This window comes from Suricata suricatta, chromosome 2, assembly GCF_006229205.1.
Source record: "Suricata suricatta isolate VVHF042 chromosome 2, meerkat_22Aug2017_6uvM2_HiC, whole genome shotgun sequence".
NCBI classification, from domain to species: domain Eukaryota; kingdom Metazoa; phylum Chordata; class Mammalia; order Carnivora; family Herpestidae; genus Suricata; species Suricata suricatta.
Window position 1 is genome coordinate 128,135,483 of NC_043701.1, and position 11,540 is coordinate 128,147,022.

The 11,540-nt window shown below is 33.7% G+C and overlaps 1 non-coding gene across 1 annotated transcript; it reads right to left on the reverse strand.

Annotated features, from left to right (window-relative positions):
* Positions 1–952: 952 nt before the first annotated feature.
* Positions 953–1,057, reverse strand: LOC115286130. Its single transcript, XR_003905888.1, has one exon. It is a non-coding gene; the product is annotated as a U6 spliceosomal RNA (small nuclear RNA).
* Between the last annotated feature and the right edge of the window lie 10,483 nt (positions 1,058–11,540).

Genomic DNA, 11,540 nt, shown 5'->3' on the forward strand with positions numbered 1-11,540 from the left:
TATTAAGCAGGCTGTGTTGTAGCTTATGGGCAAGTAATAAATTGTATCATGTATCTTGAATGTATCATAGATAAGCTGCTATATAATGATTGCCACTTCAGATAGCTGTGAAATTAGGTGATTAACTAGTTGTTACATAACCTTCTAATTTCTGTATAAGTCTAATTACATGAAATAGAAGTGGGGGTTTTGATTTTTTACTTTGCTTTTCTGTTTGGAGTGTCATTGTAACTACTGTATTGTAAATGATGGAAAATAATTGCATATGTTAAAAAAATAAATTGTGTTATATTAAAAAAATAAATAAGCTGCTGTAGGAGAAAAAAACCAAAAAAAAACAACCCCAAAATAAATAAACTTAAAAAAAATAAAATCTTTTAGGATATGGGTTTTTTAATTTATGTTGAAATTGACTATACTATTAAGATCAATATTTTTCTAAAAATTAAAAAAAAAACTTTTAATGCTTATTTTACTTTGAGAAGAGAGAGAGATAGAGTACAAGCAAGGAAGGACAGAGAGAGGGAGATACACAGTATCCAAAGCAGGCCTCCAGGCTCTGAGCTGTCAGCACAGAGCCAGATGCAGGGCTCCAACTCATGAGGTGAAAGACCATGCAGAGACATGATCTGAAGTTGGATACTCAACTGACTGAGCCACCCAGGTGCCTGAGTGTTTCTCAAATTTTTATTTGTCCATCTGGAAACCATATTAAATGTAGACTCTGATTTCCCTGTTTGGATTGGGACTAAGTTTTCGCATGTCTACTAAGCTCCATGGTAATGGTGATTCTGCTATCTCATGGACTGTATTTTGTGTACTAAAGATTTAGACAAAAATATGCTGTGTTTGAAATCTCAATCAAAATCAATCTCTTATTGCATTTTTTCATTGTATTTTTCCTTTAGTCAATTGATTTTTAAGATGGTGGTTTTGTTTTGCTTTGTTTTGTTTAAACACCGAACACTTCATGAATTTGTGTGTCATCCTTGCATGAGCCATGCTAATCTTCTCTGTCTCGTTCCAGTTTCACTACATGAGCTGCCAAAGTGAGCACAAGATGGTGTTTTAAAATATTTAACTGATATTAGATTTGATTAGTCATTATTCTTTGGTTAGCACTTTCTCTGTTTAAAATTTTTTTAATTATCATAAATTATGTCCCAAATAAGTATGCAGCAAAAATTACTCATTATCTAAAATTAAAATTTAATGGCTAACCTGTGTTTTATCTAACACACATATTTTAAATTCTAATATAGATTTAATATGATAAGCTATGGAAATATAAATGTCTTCATGTTGAAGAACATAAAACCCAATTTAAACCTACAAATTCTGGGGCGCCTGGGTGGCTCATTCGGTTAAGCCTCCGACTTTGGCTCAGGTCAGATCTCACTTTCGTGGGTTCGAGCCCCACGTCAGGCTCTGTGCTGACAGCTAGCTCAGAGCCTGGAGCCTGCTTCCAGTTCTCTGTCTCCTTCTCTCTCTGCCCCTCCCCCTCTCATGCTCTGTCTCTCTCTGTATCAAAAATAAATAAAACATTAAAAAATTTTTCAAAAAAAATAAACCTACAAATTCTGATTTTTTAACATTGTGCTTATATTCTTCTGTATCTTTATTAGTTTATTGTTCACCTTACCTAAAAAAACAGATAAATTACAGATAATTTAATTCTCTTCCCGTTGAGAATCTGTCATTTTGTAATTATGATTTTATTAGCTTCATGAGTTTCACTTTTTGTCTCCCCCCACACTTTTGCCATGATATAGTGTGTTGTTAATGTTTTAATGAATTTAATCAGAGGTTTTGTCATTTACTAGCAAGCTGATAGTATGCATTTTCCTTATGTCTGAGTATGACATTTACTTGTCTAATGATCCATGATAGAAGCATTCTGAGCGTTTTGAAGCTGCATTGGCCAGTGTACAGCATCTCATTATTTTAAGTGGGCATAGGCTTTTTCATGTTTAATGGTGGAATTTGTATAATTTATGTCTATAGCTATGTTGGCTAAAGTTTTTGCCATCTTATTTTACTTTTTCTTAAGATTACTGTTTTGCCCTGACTTTATTAGGGTTTTATTAGTGTAAATAGCATATTTGATTTCCTTGTATCTTTTAAATCAACTGGCAAGATATACGCATACTTAAAACTTATAATGAGCTGTAGTATTTTCTAGGTTTTCCAATTCTCAGATAATCAAAAATAACTTTGGATTTTACTGTATCCTGTTTTACAATGTGGCGGGCTTCAATGTGTCTCTCCTTTACCTACATTTGCCTAGCTCTATCAATCTAACCCCAAATTCATGACCTCTCTATCTGTGGTCTTTTTTCTTTTTGAATTCTGTGTCTTCTATTATTCAATAGTTAGATATGTAAAAAATAATCTACCCTGCTTAATATTTAATTATTTGTTACAATATTAGAAAAAATCACATCTCAAAACGAAACAGCAATATACACTTTACAATAATTAATCTGAATAACAGAAAACACTGTCCAGAAATTGTTTAATGAAAACATCTACCTTGTATATAATTGAACACTTTAGAAGTCACAAATGGTTTGCCAAGGTAACTTCTGATTGTCCACCATTTTCTTCTCTGACAGCTCTTAAAAGTGCTGTTGCATTGAATTTTCATCTTGTTACTCTAAGAACTTTAAGCTATTCTGATTTGTACATTGTATTATGCCTCTTTTTATCTACTTACAGTTACAAAATCATATTTTCAATATAGTACAAAAATCAAAGATATAGCACGTACAGACGCTGATTTTCCATTGATCATTTTAATTGGAGCTCAAAAAGAATGAAAGTTCTAAATTCAGAACTCATTCTAGCAGGTAAAATTTTATTGCAAAATACATTTTCAGATGAATTCCATGAATTTTCTTCTATATACTCTTCACAATGCATTCTGTTGTTCCCATAATGAAGTTCTAAGTTTATCTTATATGTAGTAAGTATTGTGATAGTATCTTATGTCTATATAACATCTTGACTGAATTTTCTCTTTATCAAGTCTGCATTTTACTGCTTCTGACATTAATTTACTAATATATTATTCCATTAATATATTATGTTTTTGCTTCAAATATTCATCTCTGTGTTCAAATCTATGGAATTATTTTTCTCTAATGATCACGAAGAAAAGATTAACATTAGAAATTGTTCTTGTTCTATTTTGAGGAAATGCATTTAAAAAATAAATCTATTTCCAAAGATTTACATTTAAAACAAAAATTTATTTGAGCTATAAATCATCTGCATTAGTGTTTATTTTAAAATGTTTTCTTGGGGTTCCTGGGTGGCTCAGTTGGTTAGGCGTCCAGCTTTGGCTCAAGTCATAATCTCATGGTTCGTGGGTTCGAGTCCCGCGTCTGGCTCTGTGCTGACAGCTAGCTCAGAGCCTGGAGCCTGCTTCCGGTTCTGTGTCTCCCTCTGTCTCTGACCCTCCCCTGCTAGTACTGTCTCGCTCTGTCTCTCAAAAAATAAATAAAAAAACATTAAAAACTTTTTAAAAAGTTTTCTTTTGGGCTGCCTGGGTAGCTCAGTCAGTTAAGCATCTGACTCTTAGTTTTGGCTCAGGTCATGACCTCACAGTTAATGGGTTTGAGACCCACATCAGGCTCTGTGCTGACAATGTAGAGCCTGTTTGGAATTCTCTCTCTCTCACTCTCTCTTTCTCTCTTTCTACTCCCCCATCTTCTCTCTCCCATTCTCTCCTCTTTTTCAAAATAAATACATATTAAAAAATAAAATGCTTTTTTATAGAAAGTGCTTTTAGTTTTAATTAGTTGTCTTTACTGCCATAACTGAAAAGTTCCTTCATTTAAATGATTATATTCTTATGTTAATGGAAGAAGGAAGGGTTTGAGGAAAATGTTGGTTAATATGTTCCAATGTTGAATGTTTCCAATATACTTCATGTCAAACAAAAGTGTTTTTGCCTTGCATTTTCATCTTGTTACAAGCAAGAACTTGAAGCTACTCGATTTGTATATTCTATTATGCCTGTTTTTAACTACTTACAGTTACAAAATCATATTTTAAAGTGTTACAAAATACAAGAAAATGATTAATAGAATACCCCTACCAAGTAGTTCAGACAATTCATCATACAGAGATGATATCAGGAAAGGAGGGAAGATCTAGAATGAGCCTGTCCATTTTTATTTCACTTTTTTTCCAGAGGCTGTTTTATTCCTGAGGCTTCTTTAGAAGAGCAAACTAACAAGAAACCAGCACTAACACTGAGGCTGAACTTGTAATCCACTAAACTTCTAATTGGAATACAATGATCCTGAATTGACGGAACAACGCTGCTGGCTGAATGGCAGAAGAAAAAGCATCCGTTCTTTGGGGAAAATAAAGTCAATAGAAAATCAATAGGAAAGGAAAATACAATAGAAAGCAGACGCTCATATTATTTTCACCTTTTCTATGCATTATACTTGAGTTTCAATATAAAACAGCCAGTCAGAAAAGAGAAAGATAATAATAAAGACAGAGAGAGAGAAGGAGAGAGACAAAAATAGATAATAAAAATCAGATATTCAGGAAGTTCAAATGGTGAAGTTATCAGCCAAGTTACGAAATCTATATGATTAATATGTGGAAGACAGGGTAGAAAATTTTGCCATTCAACTTGGAGTTGCAGAAAGAGAAGCATTTTTATTACAAAAATATAATATTTAAAAGTAACAACAGTAAGTTTAACACCATAATTGACAGAGCTGAAATAAGAATTGGAGAGCTGTGAGGTAAGTCAGGATAGCGTATATAGGCCTACCAGGACAAAAGAAAGGAAAACAGACAACAGAAAGAAAAATAGAAGATTCAGCAAAAAGGTCAAACATAGGGTAACCAAGTGCTAAAGAGGTGAGAATGTGCTGAACTAGAGATTCATTTGAAGGAGTCATGATTGATAACCTCCCAAAGTGATGAGAGTCACCATCCACCAGCCAAGAAGAGTGCCCGTGTGTGCGGCGTGCACACGCATGCACATGCACACACACGCACACAGTTGACCAAAGGTAAAGCATATTGTGCCTAGTTGGTATTTCTCAAGACATCACAAAACAGTTTAAAACACATTCAGTCCAGCATAACGCACACTGAGTCCATACCTTAATGCACTAGTTTGTCTCTGAACATTTTTGAAAAATTATATTCTTCTAGCAGTCTTAGATATCAGAGAGACAAGGAAGATAGACATTTGCTTTTACAGTAAAACTTTACTGCAAATAACATATTTTTCCCTCTTTCATTCATAATAATCATTTCATGGCTCATTATTAAAAGGTTTCAAAAATATTTTTGTTTTTTGAAAATATAATGCTTAATATATTTTTTAAACAGTGTATTCTTTTTCAGCTAAGAAGTGACATTTAATATGGAAATAACCACATCTGAAAACTTTTATAATAATGTTTTCACCAACCACATCTTATAAAGAATTTTATTCTGACCTTCTAAAAATGATTATTTCTGGATACCTCTCATAATCTTACATGCAATTACTCTTTCTGTGGCTATATTTACCTATTTTTATGAAAGGCTACTAAATATGATGCAGTTAAATAACCTTTCTCATCCAGGTTAAATATTTCAGCTTGTCATATACTTGATAGAAACTTTTGATTGAATCACATCAGGCCATCCGCTTTGTTTGTTTGTTTGTTGCTCTGTTAATTTCTTTGTTTTTGAAACAGTAATAAATTCAGAACTCAAAATCCAACAATTATTTAAAGGGAAACAGTAGGTGCATCTGGGTGGCTCAGTCAGTTAGGCTTTCTCTTCAGCTCCGGTCATGATCTCAAGGTTGGCGGGTGGGTTCAACCCCCTTCACCAGGCTCTGTGCTGACAGCTTGGATCCTGGAGCCTGCTTTGGATTTAGTGTTTCCCTCTCTCCCTCTCCCTCTCCCTCCCCCACTTTTGTGCTTTCTCTCTCTCTCTTGAAAACAAATAAACAAATAAATGATTACATAAATGCATAGAACATTTTAAAAAAGAAAACAACAAAAATTCATTCACTTTAGTCCCCTGGAAATGCAATACCTCTGAAGACACAACCAACATTACAAGATTTTTTTTTATTTCAGCCAAGAGATATTGTGTATGTGTGTGTGAATGTGTGCTTTTTATGAATAATATAACATAATATAAATAATTTTCCTAACTTTTTGAGAAAAGTGATATCCTACATTACATCTTTCTCTGTTTCAGAGACATTTTTTCATGCCTCTCATTCACTTCTAAGCAACTTGTTATACTAGAATCAAACTCATTAAAATTAGCCAAATGAGAAAGATACATTTGTAAGGGTTCCTAACAGATTGCCGTATGTTATAGTCACAATGTATAAAATAATCTGTCCTTACTTTGTTCGTATTCTGAAAGGGTCCTTTTGTTCCACTATTGACTTTTCCTTTCCACAGTTGAGTTTGTTATACTAAATTGCAACAGAAAATAGAGACATCAAACAGAGAGAGGATGATAAGAATTTGCAGTTATTTGTTTACTGTTTCAAATTTGAGTTTTAAAATCAATACCCTTGTGAAAGATATTGCCATGCAGAGTGAATTTTTCAAATTGTTTCTTTATACTTGATAATTTACTAACATCAGTTTTGATATATGTTGCTTCCTCACATATATGCTCTTTATATCCCGGAAATATCAGGACCCCTAAATGAAAAGTAAGGATGGAATTAGTAGTGACCCCATAGTAAAACCCTCTTGAGATTTAAAAAGTGACTTGCAGATAGATAAGGTTATTTTAAAATATTTTTAAATACATGTATTCTGATAAGCTTTTAAATAGTTAAAATTCCTCAGAGTAACTATTCTGGGCATCACATGAGCAAATGTATTTCAGGATCCAGTGGTAGAAGGATGAGGCTGGTCTGTGGCTGGCGTCATGGCATAACACAAAATTATGCTCAACTGTTAAACAAGCTACTTAGCTCCAGCACAACTTTGTCATGTAGGAAAAAGGAAATGCAAGTCTTCCAACACTGTAGATTTTCTACAGAATTCAGAAATTCAGATTTGTATTGAAATACTCTGATTTTACATGTCTTTCAATTAGCTGATACTTAATGATGAGTGTTTCAAGATATATAAGATTTACATTCTACTCTCTTAGTAGATTCACATGACACTCCTATAAGTCAGGCAAAGAAAGCAACTGTGGACCAGGACGTATAATATCCAGTAGTTCAGCAATAATTCTTATGCCTAAATTCTGATAACATTTCTCCCATTTGATATATTAATTTTTTGTGATTGAATAAAGAGTCCTGATTTTCTCTACTTTGTCTGAAAAACTCAACAGGGATTTTTGTTGTTGTTCATTTGCCTTTGCAACAGGTGTTTTTTCCTTCATGCTCAATAGTTATTTCAATTAAACTGTCAGGATATGTTTCACGCTCACCCAAACCTGGCATCTTATAGCAGAGTGTGCACAACCTTTTACAAGAAGGGTGGAGAGTTCGCAATGAATGTACTAATGGTTTTATATAAAAGTCTTGTGATCTCTCTCTGCATAGCATTAAACAAAACCCTGGTAGGTTATTTTTATAAGAAAAATCAAGTCTTTGGTTCTAATTACACATAGATTTAAAACTCAGTTTCTACTAGGACTGAAAGTAAAGGACATTAAGTTTTGCTTTGTAAGCTCTTCCAGGAATGAATTGCATTGGCCTCATGAAATGCCTCCTCGTCATCATTTTCAAAGGCATTTAAGGGTTGTACTAGATCTAAATCATAACTTACATGTGCATTGATACTGGATAGTTGTATTAAGGGCCTGAGTCAGCACTGGCCATGACTGAGCAAGATCAGTTTATTTGGTGGCTTCCACCCAACTGGAAAAGGTTGCAGCTTTCACTATGACTGTGATAACCCACTCTGTCTTCTAGCCTGATTGAGAAGATTCTCTGAACTTATTATACCGCTGTGTCCTTGATTATAAATCTGATGTAATTTGTAAATTTAAAAACAATAATTGTAAAGTTTTCAATTTGGAGGCAGTTGAGAGATTATAGCCAAATCCTTTATTTTTAGGGCAGTGAGGCACACAGCAGGATGACTGCTACAGGTCAGAGAGCTTGTTAACAGCGAAGGGGGAGGTAGAACACAGGGCTTCAAAATGTAAGGCTCGTATTTGAACTCCTGTACTATGTTGCTAAGCGCTGCCAGGGTTTAGTATTCAGCCGTGCTAACATAAAAAGAAAGAAGAGGTGAGGTGTGAAGTCAGCCTTGGAAACAACACTGATATTCTTTGTGAAAAATATCCTACAAAATGCTTCACAGAGTCTATAATGTTTTCTCTTTTACTGGAAAACACCTGAGATAATCAATTAATTCCACAAAAAGGTAAAGTCACACAGATTTGAAACAACCATGACATTTCACAAGCAAGAATTATTTCCTAAAAGATACTTATTTTAATTAACCTTTTGACTCTCTTTTGCATTCAAGATATTCTTCTAGGTGACATAGGCAGAGATATTTACCATAATATGAAACTTAGAAATGATACGGTGCAAAATAATTCTTCCATAAAGTGTTATTTAGGATCAGGAGAAAGTGGTATCATCTCTGCTTAATATATCCAGAATAGATTTATGGAGATAATACATGTTATTTGTCATTAAACAAAAATAAACAGTTTTTAAAATGTTGTTTATTTATTTTTGAGAGAGAGAGAGAGAGAGAGAGAGAGAGAGAGACATAGCATGAGCAGGGGAGGGTCAGAGAAAGAGGGAGACACAGAATCCAAAGCAGGCTCCAGGCTCTGAGCTGTCAGCACAGAGCCCGACGTGGGGCTTGAATCCACGAACCATGAGATCATGACCTGAGGTGAAGTCAGACACCTAACCGACTGAGCCACCCAGGTGCCCCAAACAAACAGGTAGGAATGAAAGCATCATTTCCAATACAATATTAATGTATATTCCAGGCAGAGGGAGTGACAAAATGAAGGTATGGACCTACATCAAGGGGTGGACATACATCAAGAACATAGCAAAGAGAATTTGAGTAAAGAGGTAGTATATTTCAAAGGTAAAAGTTGAAGATAACCTTGATAAATAAAAAGAAATCTTGAATCTTATATTATTGCACTTAGGTGTTATAAATACAGGAATAAAGAACTGTAGAAGATGTTTAAACAGAGAAGTGATAATGATTAAAATAACTCTTTAGAAAGATCATGCTACTGATAGGATGGATTGCATAGGGATGGTCCTTCAAGGAAAGAAAAGTTTGAAGACCTGAATTTGGATGGAGCAGTGGAAATGTATGATACAGAAGCATGTGACTTTCTTGAAATAAAATCAACACATCTTTATAATTAATTCAATGGGGAAAGTGAACAATATATGCAAAATGTTACCACTGGGGCACCTGGGTGGCTTGGTTGGTTAAACATCCAAATATTGCAATCAGGTCATGGTTTCACGGTTTGTGAGTTCAAGCCCTGCTTGGGATTTTCTTACTCTGTCTCTCTCTCTCTCTTTGGTCCTCCCCTGCTGGCTTTCTCTCTCTCTTTCTTTCTCTCACTCTCTCTGTCTCTCTCAAACAAGTAAGTTTTTTTTTTTAAAGGTATCATTAAACATTATTTAAAATCACACCTTTAAAGAATATGATATAATAAACAAAGATAAGAAAATTAGTGAAGTGGAACAAATTTTGAAAGAAAGGTAGTGAGTTTTGTTTTGAATTCTCTAATTTTAAGAAAACCCACGTCTGGCCAGGTGAATTTTTATTGATAGATTTAGATCTGTGAACATGGCAGTCATCCTTCAAAATGTGATATTAGAAATCCAAGGGAATGCAAATCAGCAAAAAAGCAAGACTTTCAGGAATATATTCAGGAATATAGAGAATATAGAGAAATAGTGGCCCAAGCAAAAGAATAAGAGAAGATCTAGAAAGAATGTATGAGGCAAACCAGTGGGTACTAAATGATAAAAATAATCAAAGTGAAAAAAAGTCCTGGATGAAGTTGGAAAGATGAGTAACTGCTGTTTTCTTTAAACTCTGAACCGAAAGGAGACCTTAGAAGACAGAGAAACTCTGAATGTCGTACCACTGAATATAAAAACATTACATATATTTCTGATTTGACGAAAAATAGCCTGAGATTTAAAACAACCTGTCACACAGTGGGAGTGATATGTGCCAATTTAACACATTATGGCCTCATTTCATGTTGAAAAGCCTTTTTCTAGATTTTGTTGACTAGATTATATGATGCCTGTCAAACTAAGTCAATCACTGACACAGATAAATGTACATTACAAGTAAACACAGTATGTTTGATGTGTGAATGAAATGTCAAGGCAAGCCCCCTAGCTAATCCATAGCTTCTCCCAAACTAAGCACTTATTTATCTGATGAATCCCTATTAATGAGCAATACTTTTCATGCTAAAGTTACACCATATTAATTATTTTTTTTTAACACAGCAATGCATGTCTCCAAAAACTAAGACACAGCATTAGGAATTTCACACATTTTTTTTATCATTGATAAAATGACACATTTGGTTTCAAATGACACATTCATTTTCCCCATTATATTCTTTACTCTTCATTAGCATTACATGAGATAATTTTCCAAAATAATATTTATGAGCAGTACTTTCTAACAAGTATAAAGTATTCTTTTAAATAAATCTCACTTCAGAAATAAAGAATTTCATATTCCAATTGCTTGATTTTATTGAAGTGATGATAAGTTCATTTGAGAGAATAAAAAGCTATTATGATGATCTTACAAGAGTAAGATTATTCTACCATTATTTAACATTTAGTTGCAAAAATATTGAGAAGGTCGCTTTATGGAATATAAAACCCATTATTCACATCAGCAATAAATAAATGTGACCTGATTTTTAAAATATAAGACAAAGGATACTAAATAAAAAGTTATTGAAGAAAAGTTTACACATCCTTATATGCGCGGCACACACACACACACACACACACACACACACACTCCACCACTATCTTTCCCCTTATATCATTTGCATTATAGGCATTTTAGTTTTCCTGAAAAATATGAGCTTGGATTCTCATTTCCAACATTTAACTGAAAATATACTAAAACTTCTCTGCTACAATTCTCTTAAAATTATTGGAATATATGTATTTAAAATTAAGATGATGCAGTTAATGCAGTTTTACAGAATCATAACTTTCTTTTTAAAATTATGAATCAATAGAAATAAAAAAGCTTCAAAGACAGACTTTGAGTTGATTTTATCTACTAAGTTTATCCCTGGTTACAGGAGACTGGATTTCCCAAGTAAACAGGTCAAATGACAAAGCGAGGGCTATAAGCAGAAAAAAAAAATTAAACCGGGGCATCCAAGTGAAGCTAAAAGCACAAAATCCAAAAGCACAAAATCCTCATGAGTGGAGCTAGACAACAGGGAAAACATGCATGTCCAACGCTGGCTCTGGGAAGAGCAGTGAAAAAATTCTGTGAAAATTTTTAATCATGAATATCCATTTAGATTTG